The sequence below is a fragment of the Coregonus clupeaformis genome, chromosome 7 (genome assembly GCF_020615455.1).
Source record: "Coregonus clupeaformis isolate EN_2021a chromosome 7, ASM2061545v1, whole genome shotgun sequence".
Lineage (NCBI taxonomy): Eukaryota > Metazoa > Chordata > Actinopteri > Salmoniformes > Salmonidae > Coregonus > Coregonus clupeaformis.
The window spans coordinates 37,697,923-37,712,922 of NC_059198.1; the positions used below are offsets into that span (position 1 = coordinate 37,697,923).

A 15,000-nucleotide genomic window follows, 5' to 3' on the forward strand; every position below is an offset into this window, starting at 1 on the left:
GTGTGGTTATTCATTTTAAATTCCTCCCCTCAGTCTCAAGACTGCAAGAGTCTTTACGCAGAGTCAATGCAGAGGGAGTCTACATGAGACGTCTGAGGCTGCGTGTATTAAGGCGACGGCAGTATTTTGTTCCTGGCCCAAACTCTTTGTGGCATATAGATGGCCACCATAAGCTTATCAGGTCAGTGATATTAGCAGATAAACAATGCATCTTTCTATATGTTTCATTACAATTGTTATACAATAAAGTTATATTTTTTCATGTGTTTGCAACAGGTGGAGATTTGTTGTCCACGGTGGGGTGGATGGATTCAGTCGTTTAGTGGTCTACCTGACTGTGGCCGGCAATAATAGAGCTCATACGGTCTTACAGAGCTTTATCGCCGCTGTTGAGCAGTATGGGCTGCCATCAAGGGTACGGTCTGACAAAGGGGGGAGAATGCAGATGTAGCAGAATTCATGATCAGAAGCAGAGGTACCGACAGGAATTCACACATCACAGGCAGAAGTGTCCACAATCAGCGGTAAAGAAATATGTTTGGCAACTAGGCTCACACAACTAACATACTAGTTGAATGTACTTTAGCATATGTCCTAAATTAACAATTTCTCAATTTTATCCTAAACACAGAATAGAGAGGATGTGGAGAGATGTTTATGAACATGCCCTGGACCTCTTCTATCAGATCTTTACTTCATTGGAAGATCAGGAGACACTGAATCCAGACAATGAAGTCCATCTTTTCGCTCTGCACCGGATTTTCCTTCCACTGGTTCAGCAAAGCCTCGACTCTTTTCGAGATGCTTGGAACTTCCACGGTCTTAGAACTGAAAGGAATCAGTCACCACAGCAACTCTGGAGAAGTTACAGAGAGCAAGGCCCTGAGGAGGATCCTACTGAGGTTAACAATGAACTTTAAACACTTTCTTAAAATTGTTTCCCCAAAGGAATTGTCAGCTTCCTGCTTCCCCTGTTTGTCTCCTGGCCTCTAGAGGTCAGCTGTGTTCCCCTTTGCCTTAGTTTTTCCTCATGTGTCCTAATTAGCTTATCTATGTCACCTGTGCCTTGTTTCCCCTTGAGTATTTTAGCTGTGTGTTTTCCCCTTGTTTCTCACTTGGTTATTGCGTCCTGTCTATGTGTCTCCTGCTTTGTCCCACCGTATCAGTCCTAGTAAGTTATTCGAAGTTATCTTTAGTTTGTTTTTCTCCCCTCGGGGAGTTGTTTTGTTTTGCCTCCTGTTTTGAACATTAAATCTACTTACCTGGAGTATTGCCTGGGGTGTTTCATTTGGGTCCTACAACATCTCCTCTGTGGCAAGGGGTAGTACCCCCAGCTCTACACATTTGAGACCGGAGTTCTAGCCCGGCTTGTGACAGAATAACCAAGTCAATCATGGACCCAGAAACACTCAGTTCCCAGGACCTGTTGGCGGTGATCATTCGACATGAGGCTTCTTTCCAGCGCCATGAAGCCGTTCTCAGCCGACAAGAGGAGCTGATGGCTAGACATTCTCAACTCCTGGCCGAAATGATGAGTTCCCTTCACCAGCTCTTTGAACGCCTCCTTGGTTCTCCCCCTTCCCCCGGTCACCTCCCAGTGACGACAGGCCTTCTCGGTTGGCGGAGCCCCGACTACCACCTCCCAAGCCCTTTTCTGGGGATCCAAGCTCTTGTCAGGGTTTCCTCACCCAATGCTCCCTCACCTTCGAGCTCCAACCCTCAAGTTTTCCCACAGACCGTTCCAAGATTGCCTACCTCATTACCCTTCTTTCAGACAAGGCGCTCGCCTGGGCCTCTGCGGTGTGGCAGTCCCAGGAGGCCTGTTGTGACTCCCACGCTGCATTTGTAGAAGAGTTCAAGCGGGTGTTCGATCATCCTGTCAGTGGGCGGGAGGCTTCCCAAGCGCCTACTGTCTCTCCGTCAGGGCCCCCAAGCACGGCAGATTTTGCCATTGAGTTCCGAACCATAGCAGCAAGGAGCGGATGGAATGATGAAGCGCTGAGGGTCTGCTTTCAGGGAGGGTTATCTGAGCCCCTTCAAGATGAGTTAGCCACCCGTGAACCAGCTGAAGATCTCGAGTCCCTCATAGCCTTGGCCATCCGCCTGGACAATCGTCTAAGAGAGCGGAGAACGGCTCGCCGTCAGGTGTCTCAGTCCCAAGTTCCTCTGAGCAGCTCTGTTTCTCCTGTTTGGACTCCGTCATTCAGAGCTGCCCCGGCTCCTGAACTGCCCCAGGATTCCCCGGAGAGCATGCAGTTAGGCCGTTCCAGGCTTTCTTCCAACGAAAGGGAACGTCGCATGAGGGAGCGTCGGTGCCTCTACTGCGGGGTTGCCGGCCACTTCCGCTCCACTTGCCCCGAGCTTTGGGAAACGCCTGTCCCCGCCCAGCTACAGGAGGGTTGTGATGGGGAAAATTAGAGCTCCTCCTACTAACGCGGTCCTAGCTATTCCAGCCACTCTGTCCTGGGAGGGCCACCAGCATCGGGTCCAGGCTATGATCGATTCCGGTGCCGCAGGTGATTTTATGGATGTAACCTTGGCTAAGGAACTTAAGATCCCTACCCAACTACTTCCTCAACCCCAGGCAGTTACAGCCTTAGATGGCAGACCTCTGGAACCAGGAAAAGTTACTGAGGCGACTCAGTCCCTGCGACTTACCATCTCTCAACACCAGCAGGAGGAGACCTTCTATCTCATTGACTCTCCCGAGTATCCTATTATCCTGGGTCACCCTTGGCTATGCAGACATAATCCCCAGATCGACTGGCCTACTGGCACCATTCTTAGCTGGGGTCCCACTTGCCAACTCACCTGCATGCTTCAGAGTTCCTCAGCCCCTAGTACCCAGTTTCAAGAGTCTGTTGACGTCTCCCGAGTCCCCAGTGTTTACCATCGGTTCAAAGCAGTGTTCAGCAAGGCCCGGGCTACTGCCTTACCGCCTCATCGCACTTATGACTGTGCCATTGATCTACTCCCTGGGTGCTGCCCTCCTAGAGGTCGGATCTTTCCTTGTCCTCCCCGAGCACGCAGCTATGGACACCTACATTAAGGAGTCCTTGGCAGCCGGCCTCATCTATGCCTCTACTTCCCCGGCTGGGGCGGGCTTTTTTTTGTTGAAAAGAAAGACGGGGGTCTGAGGCCTTGTATTGATTACCGGGGACTCAACAAGATCACGGTTCGGAATCGATACCCTCTTCCTCTCATGGCCACTGCTTTTGAGCTGCTTCAAGGGGCTTCCATTTTTACTAAGCTGGATCTCCGCAATGCTTACCATCTCGTGCGGATCCGGCCAGGAGACGAATGGAAGACGGCGTTCAACACGCCCACGGGACACTATGAATATCGGGTGATGCCGTTCGGGCTCACCAATGCCCCCGCAGTATTCCAAGCCCTGATTAATGATGTTCTCCGGGATATGCTTAATCTGTTCGTCTTCGTGTACCTGGACGATATCCTCATCTTCTCGAGGTCACTGAAGGAGCATGAGGGGCATGTTAGCCGGGTTCTCCAGAGGCTCCTTGACAATCACCTCTACGTTAAGCCTGAGAAGTGTGAATTTCATGTTTCTCAGACTCAGTTTCTCGGGTTTATTGTCACTCCCGGGCACCTAGAGATGGATCCCAAGAAGGTCAAGGCGGTCCACAATTGGCCCACACCTGCCACGGTCAAGGAGGTTCAACGGTTCATTGGCTTTTCTAACTTCTATCGGAAGTTCATTAAGAATTTCAGCTCGGTGGTAGCCCCCTTGACGACGCTTACCAAGGGAGGAGGGACCAAGATTCACTGGGGTCCGGAAGCAGCAGGGGCCTTCGAGGATCTCAAGCGCCGCTTCACTTCTGCTCCGATTCTGGTGACCCCTGACCCAGAGAGACCTTTCGTGGTGGAGGTGGACGCCTCAGAGGTGGGGGTGGGAGCCGTCCTGTCTCAGAGGGGTGCGGATGGGAGATTACACCCTTGTGCCTTCATGTCTCGCCGCCTGTCTGAGGCCGAGCGCAACTACCACGTGGGGGATCTAGAGTTGCTTGCGGTTAAACTGGCCTTGGAAGAGTGGCGCCATTGGCTTGAGGGGGCTCAGCACCCTTTCCAGGTTCTCACAGACCACAAGAACCTGGAATATCTCCAACAGGCTAAGCGGATGAACCCTCGGCAAGCACGATGGTCCCTTTTCTTTAATCGATTCCAGTTCATCCTGACTTACCGACCTGGCACCAAGAACGTCAAGCCGGATGCTCTGTCTCGAGTCTATTCTCCCGAGGTACAAGAGAAGCCCTTGGCATCGATTATTCCGAGGTCTAGGATCGTCGCACCTCTTCAGTGGGAACTAGAAAGAGGGGTACGAGAAGCTCTTGCCCATGAGCCCGATCCAGGCGGTGGTCCTGCCGGTCGCCTGTACGTTCCTCTCTCGGTTCGGGCCCGCGTCTTGCAGTGGGGTCATGAGTCGCCCTTGACATGCCATCCTGGCAGTGCTCGCACACTGGAGTTCCTCCGACGGCGGTTTTGGTGGCCGTCCATCAAGAAGGACGTGCAGGTCTATGTTGAGGCCTGCCCTGTGTGCAACCAGGGAAAGTCGACACGCCAGCGACCCCAGGGACTGCTCCATCCCTTACCTGTTCCTCGAAGGCCATGGTCACACCTTTCTCTGGACTTTGTTACGGGACTTCCTCTATCCCAGGGCAACACCGTCATCCTTGTGGTGGTAGACCGTTTCTCTAAGGCTGCCCGGTTTATTCCCCTGCCCAAGCTGCCCTCGGCTAAGGAGACTGCGGAGCTCCTCATGAACCATGTCTTCCGGATATTTGGCATTCCCCTGGACGTGGTCTCTGACCGAGGTCCCCAATTCTCGTCCCGGTTTTGGGGGCCTTCTGCAGGCTTATTGGGGCCACAGCCAGCCTATCGTCAGGATTCCATCCAGAGTCTAATGGCCAAACGGAACGGATTAATCAGGATCTGGAGACCACCCTGCGGTGTATGGCGGCCAGCAATCCCACGTCTTGGGCCACCTATATCATTTGGGCTGAATATGCCCACAACACCCTCCAGTCCTCAGCCACCGGATTGTCCCCCTTCGAATGCCAGTTCGGTTACAACCCTCCTTTGTTTCCAGAGGAAGAGGCGCAAGTTGGTGTTCCCTCGGCCCAGCGCTTTGTCCAACGCTGTAGGCGGACCTGGAAGAAGGCCAGGTGTACCCTCCTTCGGACCTCCCAGAGATACCAAAGTCAGGCTAATCGCCACCGCCGGACGGCCCCTAGTTTCCGAGCTGGTCAGAGAGTTTGGTTGGCCACTAAGAACTTGCCCCTCCGGGTCGAATCCAAGAAGCTTTCCCAGAGATACATCGGCCCTTTCCGCATTTCTAGAAAGGTTAACCCTGTGTCGTATCGTTTAGTTCTGCCTCGCTCCCTTAGAGTTAACCCCACTTTCCATGTTTCACTCCTTAAACCTGTCTTGTCTTCTCCTTTTGCCCCCCACACAGACCCCCGCCACCTCCCAGGATCATAGACGGCCAGCCAGCCTACACAGTCCGCCGGATACTGGACTCCCGGAGGGTCCAGAACTCTCTGCAGTATCTGGTGGACTGGGAGGGCTACGGGCCAGAGGAGCGCTCCTGGGTTCCGGCCAGGGACATCCTGGACCCAGGGTTGATCCGAGATTTTCGCACCCTGGGGCCAGGGTGTTCTGGAAGGAACGTCAGGAGTCGTTCCTAGAGGAGGGGGTCCTGTCAGCTTCCTGCTTCCCCTGTTTGTCTCCTGGCCTCTAGAGGTCAGCTGTGTTCCCCTTTGCCTTAGTTTTTCCTCATGTGTCCTAATTAGCTTATCTATGTCACCTGTGCCTTGTTTCCCCTTGAGTATTTTAGCTGTGTGTTTTCCCCTTGTTTCTCACTTGGTTATTGCGTCCTGTCTATGTGTCTCCTGCTTTGTCCCACCGTATCAGTCCTAGTAAGTTATTCGAAGTTATCTTTAGTTTGTTTTTCTCCCCTCGGGGAGTTGTTTTGTTTTGCCTCCTGTTTTGAACATTAAATCTACTTACCTGGAGTATTGCCTGGGGTGTTTCATTTGGGTCCTACAACATCTCCTCTGTGGCAAGGGGTAGTACCCCCAGCTCTACACATTTGAGACCGGAGTTCTAGCCCGGCTTGTGACAGGAATTATGGGAGAAAAAAATGGTGCTAAATGTGATACTTTAAATGAAACATTTACTATAGATTATTGTCTCTTTAAAATCTCCCGAGCTTTTAAAGATCAACCTGTGAGCTGTAGTTTCTACAGTGCATACTATGCAAAGCTGTATTATTTAAAAAAACGGAATAAGTAACATTTCATTTCTCACTGCCTTGGTGACCAAAAATAACAATCTTGTGTAAGGACATGTCAAACTAGTTTTAAGTACAAGACTGATTATGCTTGTCATCCATTCAGGTTCCTGAAGAATATGGGATCGATTGGAACGGACCTCACTGCCTTCATCGAGGCACTGTGTCAGTCCCCGAGGTTCAGCTGGCCCGTGAGCTCTCAGATGAAGAGGTTGCAATTTTGCCAGCTCCAGGAGTTTCTGTTACTGATGCACTTAGACTATATGTAGAGACTGTGGAAGTGTTATCAAGAATCTTAGACTGATGTCCAACCCATGTTTTTATTTGTTGTGTTAGAACAAGCAAGGAAAAACTGAAAGTTTACTTTCCTTTTAAAAGAAAGGAAAAAAAGCTGTTTCTTTGAAGCTTCCTGTCTCATTATGGTCCACAGAATGGGCCAAAGCTTCCATTCTAAACAAACAACAACAATAAAGTTATCTATTACAGAGAGACATATTGTGAGTTGGCATGTTACCTGCATATACAGATATCCTCTCACTCTACAGAACAGGAGGAAAATTCTGTTCATTTCACTGACAAAACGTGAGACCCAACATCTTCAGAACCTGTCACAACGCTGAGTTGACATAAAAACAGCACTACTAAACAACTACAACTAAATATTAGAAAAATAGAAAAACCCAGTTGCATGTTATTAATTGTCTGTAACTGTATTATCTTATCTAATTATATCCTACAGGTGTTATCTTTCTATTAACTTTTCAGTTACACACAATCTTATAGCAACACTATTGTGATGACACAAACCACTGTCTGTTTCTTTGCGATCCAACTCCTCGTTGACAATCACTGCCGGTACTACTGCACTCTCAGCTGATGTTTCAGGCCTCACTGGAACACTGTCACTGACTAGGGCTGTCTCACTATCATTTTCTTCACTTTGGCCTCCCTCTTGTTCTCTTTCTGATTCCTGCATGGGTGTCCTTGAAGTTAACACAATTGAAATGATGGTCATACTCGCTTATTTGTGTGCACAACAATAAGAGAGACATATTCCCAAAGAAAATAAATTATGCTACCCTTGCATTGCTTTAAGAAGTACATACCCATTGCAGCTCAATCTGTGCAGCTTCATCTCTGAAAAGGGAACTTCCTTCTGACAAGTGATGCAGGGGATGACTGGACCAGAGGCAGGACGTGAGCTCTCCTAACAACAACAACAAATGGCTTTTAATTAATGATTAAAAGTCACCAGTAATCTTTGTTTTGATTATGTATTAAACTAAGTCTCTGTAAATGTATGTACACAATCTAAGGGTAGATCCTGTTGAAGTGGACGTATGTAGATTGTAGCCTGTCCAATCATCGTCGATGGATCTTTCAGATAGGCAAGGGTGTATCCAGTGCTGGGACACTGAAGCAACGCAAGATTTCGACTGCGAGTAGATCCTACAAGTTTTAGAAATTCAAAGCCTCCCCCTTGTTGGAGCTTCGGAAACACTTCCATCAGTTTATTTGTTATAACCATGGGATCGTGGTCATTCCCTGGAGAAAAAAACAAAACAAAATCATAACTCACCTCACCTTAAATTAAGCAAATAAGCCTGTGATAACTATTATTGACACTATGAACACCAATTAAGTTTGAGTCACTATAAAAAGAAATGCAAATAATTTCAACAAGCCACAGACAGTACAAACTTTTTTTACTTTTGGTAAATGCCTAGTTTCGCACTGACCTGAAAATGTTACTTTTTGCTCTCCAAGTCCTGAAGTAAGAAGTTCAGCTTTAAACAGTACGCTTGGAATTTTATCCGCATTGTGGTCAGCCAAACAACAGACAGTGTGTGTGTAGCTTCTTCGGCTAACTTGGACTTGTGCTGGTCGTCTCGTCATATTCCTTCTGGCTCCAATGTTATATGGCGCAAAGAGCCTTGCTACCTCCGCTGCAACACAGAAAAAACGTAACAGCTCAATGGTCACCAGTCAGCTAAAACAGCCTCTACTTCTATCTTGGGATGCTCAAGCCAGCTAACACCATTTAGCCGATTAGCGAACTAGCTAGGTTTATGCTTTCCCCCATTAACAATAAACGTGTCACGCACGAAGCATCATAATACCGCATGCAAATACATGTTCGAGTCGATCTAATTTAACCTACACGTGTGTCCCGAATCATTAAATAGTAGCACACCTGGCTAACATGAAATTACTTAGCTTACCTTGGACAGGTGTACGTGATTGAGCGGCCGGTATCTGCTGTGACTGAGCTGCCGGAGTCACCGGTGCACGCGGGAGCCGTTGGACTTCTGCTCAGAGCTTCCTCAATCAAATTCGCTGCTTCTCTCAGCAGCTCCCGGGCAACTTTTAGACATTTTGTCCTGCACCTCACACAGCGTCTCAACATTGGGGCTAGCAGGACCGAGTCTTCTCTTGATTTTTAGCCGTTGCAATGAAAGTTCTGTTTAACCGTGTAACTAAACCAACGTAGAGGTGAATAGCGCCACCCAGTGTATTGGAATGTGTTCAGTAGCTCTGCATCAATCCATTATCCGGAATTGATTTGTCTTGGCTTGATGCAGAGGGTAACCAATCAGGCGTTAGGTTCCGCCTACCAACTTTTGATGGGTCAGTTTGACAGTTTTAAGTAATTCAGGAAGCACTCCAACGCAGGACCATGAAATGTAAATGTAAATAGTGAAATTATTATATATGTATTTTACATAAAATGAATCGGTATTTGAATTAATTAATGACACATTTAATAACACATTTATGTATTTAATTCAAATTTTAATTAATTAATGACACATTTAAGTAATTATTTAATGGTGTATTTATTTATTTAATTGTGGCACTTTTAGTCCTCCATAGTATGTCAGGTTTCCAGTCATTCCAATTAATTTAATCTTCAAGAATAGTACTTGGAAATATGGAAATATAGATTAGCCAAATTATCTTACCTGAGCGTAACCCAAAAACGAATGACTAATTAGCCTACTCTGTTTATTTTGTTGTCATGGAGGACTGATTGGGCTCATTGCTTCGATTTTAAAAATAAACAGTGCTGTTGGAATGGCATGCTTTGAGCACTACCGAAAAGTGCTATTTGCATGTGAAAAATTAATGCCATATGCTGCATTTACTATAGGCCTATTGTTTACACTTTTGTTGGAGACACTTTGATATCTCAATAATTTGCAGCTGTTTAAGTCTATCAAAAGTGTGCGAGTTTGAGCATGTTTCCACCAGGTCTACAACACCACACCTCCTGGACCACCAGGTCTACAACACCACACCTCCTGGACCACCAGGTCTACAACACCACACCTCCTGGACCACCAGGTCTACAACACCACACCTCCTGGACCACCAGGTCTACAACACCACACCTCCTGGACCACCAGGTCTACAACACCATACCTCCTGGACCACCAGGTCTACAACACCACACCTCCTGGACCACCAGGTCTACAACACCACACCTCCTGGACCACCAGGTCTACAACACCACACCTCCTGGACCACCAGGTCTACAACACCACACCTCCTGGACCACCAGGTCTACAACACCATACCTCCTGGACCACCAGGTCTACGACACCATACCTCCTGGACCACCAGGTCTACAACACCATACCTCCTGGACCACCAGGTCTACGACACCATACCTCCTGGACCACCAGGTCTACAACACCACACCTCCTGGACCACCAGGTCTACAACACCACACCTCCTGGACCACCAGGTCTACAACACCACACCTCCTGGACCACCAGGTCTACAACACCACACCTCCTGGACCACCAGGTCTACAACACCACACCTCCTGGACCACCAGGTCTACAACACCACACCTCCTGGACCACCAGGTCTACAACACCACACCTCCTGGACCACCAGGTCTACAACACCATACCTCCTGGACCACCAGGTCTACAACACCATACCTCCTGGACCACCAGGTCTACAACACCATACCTCCTGGACCACCAGGTCTACAACACCATACCTCCTGGACCACCAGGTCTACAACACCACACCTCCTGGACCACCAGGTCTACAACACCATACCTCCTGGACCACCAGGTCTACAACACCATACCTCCTGGACCACCAGGTCTACAACACCATACCTCCTGGACCACCAGGTCTACGACACCACACCTCCTGGACCACCAGGTCTACAACACCACACCTCCTGGACCACCAGGTCTACAACACCACACCTCCTGGACCACCAGGTCTACAACACCACACCTCCTGGACCACCAGGTCTACAACACCACACCTCCTGGACCACCAGGTCTACAACACCACACCTCCTGGACCACCAGGTCTACAACACCACACCTCCTGGACCACCAGGTCTACAACACCACACCTCCTGGACCACCAGGTCTACAACACCACACCTCCTGGACCACCAGGTCTACAACACCACACCTCCTGGACCACCAGGTCTACAACACCACACCTCCTGGACCACCAGGTCTACGACACCATACCTCCTGGACCACCAGGTCTACGACACCATACCTCCTGGACCACCAGGTCTACGACACCATACCTCCTGGACCACCAGGTCTACAACACCACACCTCCTGGACCACCAGGTCTACAACACCACACCTCCTGGACCACCAGGTCTACAACACCACACCTCCTGGACCACCAGGTCTACAACACCACACCTCCTGGACCACCAGGTCTACAACACCACACCTCCTGGACCACCAGGTCTACAACACCACACCTCCTGGACCACCAGGTCTACGACACCATACCTCCTGGACCACCAGGTCTACAACACCATACCTCCTGGACCACCAGGTCTACGACACCATACCTCCTGGACCACCAGGTCTACAACACCACACCTCCTGGACCACCAGGTCTACAACACCACACCTCCTGGACCACCAGGTCTACAACACCACACCTCCTGGACCACCAGGTCTACAACACCACACCTCCTGGACCACCAGGTCTACAACACCACACCTCCTGGACCACCAGGTCTACGACACCATACCTCCTGGACCACCAGGTCTACAACACCATACCTCCTGGACCACCAGGTCTACGACACCATACCTCCTGGACCACCAGGTCTACAACACCACACCTCCTGGACCACCAGGTCTACAACACCACACCTCCTGGACCACCAGGTCTACAACACCACACCTCCTGGACCACCAGGTCTACAACACCATACCTCCTGGACCACCAGGTCTACAACACCATACCTCCTGGACCACCAGGTCTACAACACCATACCTCCTGGACCACCAGGTCTACAACACCACACCTCCTGGACCACCAGGTCTACAACACCACACCTCCTGGACCACCAGGTCTACGACACCATACCTCCTGGACCACCAGGTCTACAACACCATACCTCCTGGACCACCAGGTCTACGACACCACACCTCCTGGACCACCAGGTCTACAACACCACACCTCCTGGACCACCAGGTCTACAACACCACACCTCCTGGACCACCAGGTCTACAACACCACACCTCCTGGACCACCAGGTCTACAACACCACACCTCCTGGACCACCAGGTCTACAACACCACACCTCCTGGACCACCAGGTCTACAACACCACACCTCCTGGACCACCAGGTCTACAACACCACACCTCCTGGACCACCAGGTCTACAACACCACACCTCCTGGACCACCAGGTCTACAACACCACACCTCCTGGACCACCAGGTCTACAACACCACACCTCCTGGACCACCAGGTCTACAACACCATACCTCCTGGACCACCAGGTCTACAACACCACACCTCCTGGACCACCAGGTCTACAACACCACACCTCCTGGACCACCAGGTCTACAACACCACACCTCCTGGACCACCAGGTCTACGACACCACACCTCCTGGACCACCAGGTCTACAACACCATACCTCCTGGACCACCAGGTCTACAACACCATACCTCCTGGACCACCAGGTCTACAACACCATACCTCCTGGACCACCAGGTCTACAACACCACACCTCCTGGACCACCAGGTCTACAACACCACACCTCCTGGACCACCAGGTCTACGACACCACACCTCCTGGACCACCAGGTCTACGACACCACACCTCCTGGACCACCAGGTCTACGACACCACACCTCCTGGACCACCAGGTCTACAACACCACACCTCCTGGACCACCAGGTCTACAACACCATACCTCCTGGACCACCAGGTCTACGACACCACACCTCCTGGACCACCAGGTCTACAACACCCCACCTCCTGGACCACCAGGTCTACAACACCACACCTCCTGGACCACCAGGTCTACGACACCACACCTCCTGGACCACCAGGTCTACAACACCACACCTCCTGGACCACCAGGTCTACAACACCACACCTCCTGGACCACCAGGTCTACGACACCACACCTCCTGGACCACCAGGTCTACAACACCACACCTCCTGGACCACCAGGTCTACAACACCACACCTCCTGGACCACCAGGGTAAGCCTAAAGACAAGGACGGAGTATGACAGAGCTGACATTATGTATGCAGAGGAAGTGGGAGGACCAACAGAGTATCTAATCATTCTCTACATAGCTAGTTCATTAAGCAATTAACATCCCAGCATGCTTAGGGTCATATATAAAAATGCCCAGTTGCCCATTATTTTGGTTACAATGGCTAGAGATCTTAGTGACTTTGAAAGAGGAGTTTCAAAGGAGCGTAAAGGGTGTGTATGTGTTTGTCTCCAGATCTCAACCCAATTGAACACGAATTAGATTGAGCATTAAAAGCCCCACTTCTTAAATTAAACTTGTTTTTGACTGTATAGAGCACAGTACCATGGAGGAGTTGAGAAGGGAGGAACTCAAACATTTATTCCATAGGCAGGGATCAGCACTATGCAGCTGCTGCAAGACCGCACTTTTCACTGGCTGTCCACTGGCCGCAAAAACAATGATTGATTGATAGGCAGCTTAAACTTCTTCAATTCAACCATTATTGGGTTAAAATACACATGTACATTTGTTAACAGCCATCCACAACAACCACAATCCGTAAGGCGCAAATAGCTAAATGAGAGAGCAGCAGTGTGATTCACGTCAATGCGCTATGTAGATATCAATAATAAGTGATATCCGTATCGCCGTAAGCTACACCACTGTCGTCATCCTAACCTCCAAGCGTTTATTGAAGTTGGATGTAGAATATCTGGATGCCGACAGCAGTCGCACCGTTGGAAGACATATCTTGGACTGTAGCCTATAAAAACCTATTCCTGCTCTTTTCCCCGCGCGATCCATCAAACGCATTGCTGTGTCATCATAGTGGTCTCTGACTTCTGGTCAGACTCGCTCAGGCGGAACAAACTTAAACTTAAAATGTAATTGAGAAAACAGAAAGGTGTCATAAATATTTGTTTTCTCGCAAAAATCCTTTCAGAATTTAAAAGTAATCCTAGAAGTAATCATGTAGTTAAAAAATATATATATGTGTAATCTGATTACAATAATTTTACTGGTAAAGTAACGGATTACAGTTAGTTTTTATCCGCTACTCCCGAATCCTGCCTGTCAATCAGCAGCCCTCTCATAGATCCATTGGAATCACTCTCCTCTCATCTCTCCTTTAGGCTGGGTTGCAGACCTCTGCTTTGTGGGGAATTCCTCACTGATGTTTATTAGGCCTAGTGTTTGCTGTATCTCTGTCCAACCTATCAGTATGGTGCCTACAGCCCTGTTTCTCTGTCCAACCTGTCAGTATGGTGGTTACAGCCCTGTATCTCTGTCCAACCTGTCAGTATGGTGGCTACAGCCCTGCATCTCTGTCCAACCTGTCAGTATGGTGGCTACAGCCCTGCATCTCTGTCCAACCTGTCAGTATGGTGGCTATAGCCCTGCATCTCTGTCCAACCTGTCAGTATGGTGGCTATGGCTACAGCCCTGTATCTCTGTCCAACCTGTCAGTATGGTGGCTATAGCCCTGTATCTCTGTCCAACCTGTCAGTATGGTGGCTACAGCCCTGTATCTCTGTCCAACCTGTCAGTATGGTGGCTATAGCCCTGTATCTCTGTCCAACCTGTCAGTATGGTGGCTACAGCCCTGTATCTCTGTCCAACCTATCAGTATGGTGGCTACAGCCCTGTATCTCTGTCCAACCTGTCAGTATGGTGGCTATGGCTACAGCCCTGTATCTCTGTCCAACCTGTCAGTATGGTGGCTACAGCCCTGTAGATCTGTCCAACCTGTCAGTATGGTGGCTACAGCCCTGTATCTCTGTCCAACCTGTCAGTATGGTGGCTACAGCCCTGTATCTCTGTCCAACCTGTCAGTATGGTGGCTACAGCCATGCATCTCTGTCCAACCTGTCAGTATGGTGGCTACAGCCCTGTATCTCTGTCCAACCTGTCAGTATGGTGGCTACAGCCCTGTATCTCTGTCCAACCTGTCAGTATGGTGGCTACAGCCCTGCATCTCTGTCCAACCTGTCAGTATGGTGGCTATGGCTACAGCCCTGTATCTCTGTCCAACCTGTCAGTATGGTGGCTACAGCCCTGTATCTCTGTCCAACCTGTCAGTATGGTGGCTACAGCCCTGTATCTCTGTCCAACCTGTCAGTATGGGGCCTACAGCCCTGTATCTCTGTCCAACCTGTCAGTATTGTGCCTACAGCCCTGTATCTCT

General features: G+C 49.7%; 1 protein-coding gene and 1 long non-coding RNA gene across 2 annotated transcripts in view; one reads left to right on the plus strand and one right to left on the minus strand.

Annotated features, from left to right (window-relative positions):
• The window catches only part of LOC121569333 (catenin delta-2-like), a 461,200-nt gene that overhangs the window by 16,000 nt on the left and 430,200 nt on the right, over window positions 1-15,000 (plus strand). The window lies entirely within an intron of this gene.
• Window positions 6,638-8,596, minus strand: LOC121569334. The gene is made up of 5 exons (XR_006661184.1): window positions 8,530-8,596; window positions 8,047-8,253; window positions 7,614-7,852; window positions 7,414-7,514; window positions 6,638-7,290 (listed from the first exon to the last, which is right to left on the minus strand). It is a non-coding gene; the product is annotated as an uncharacterized LOC121569334 (long non-coding RNA).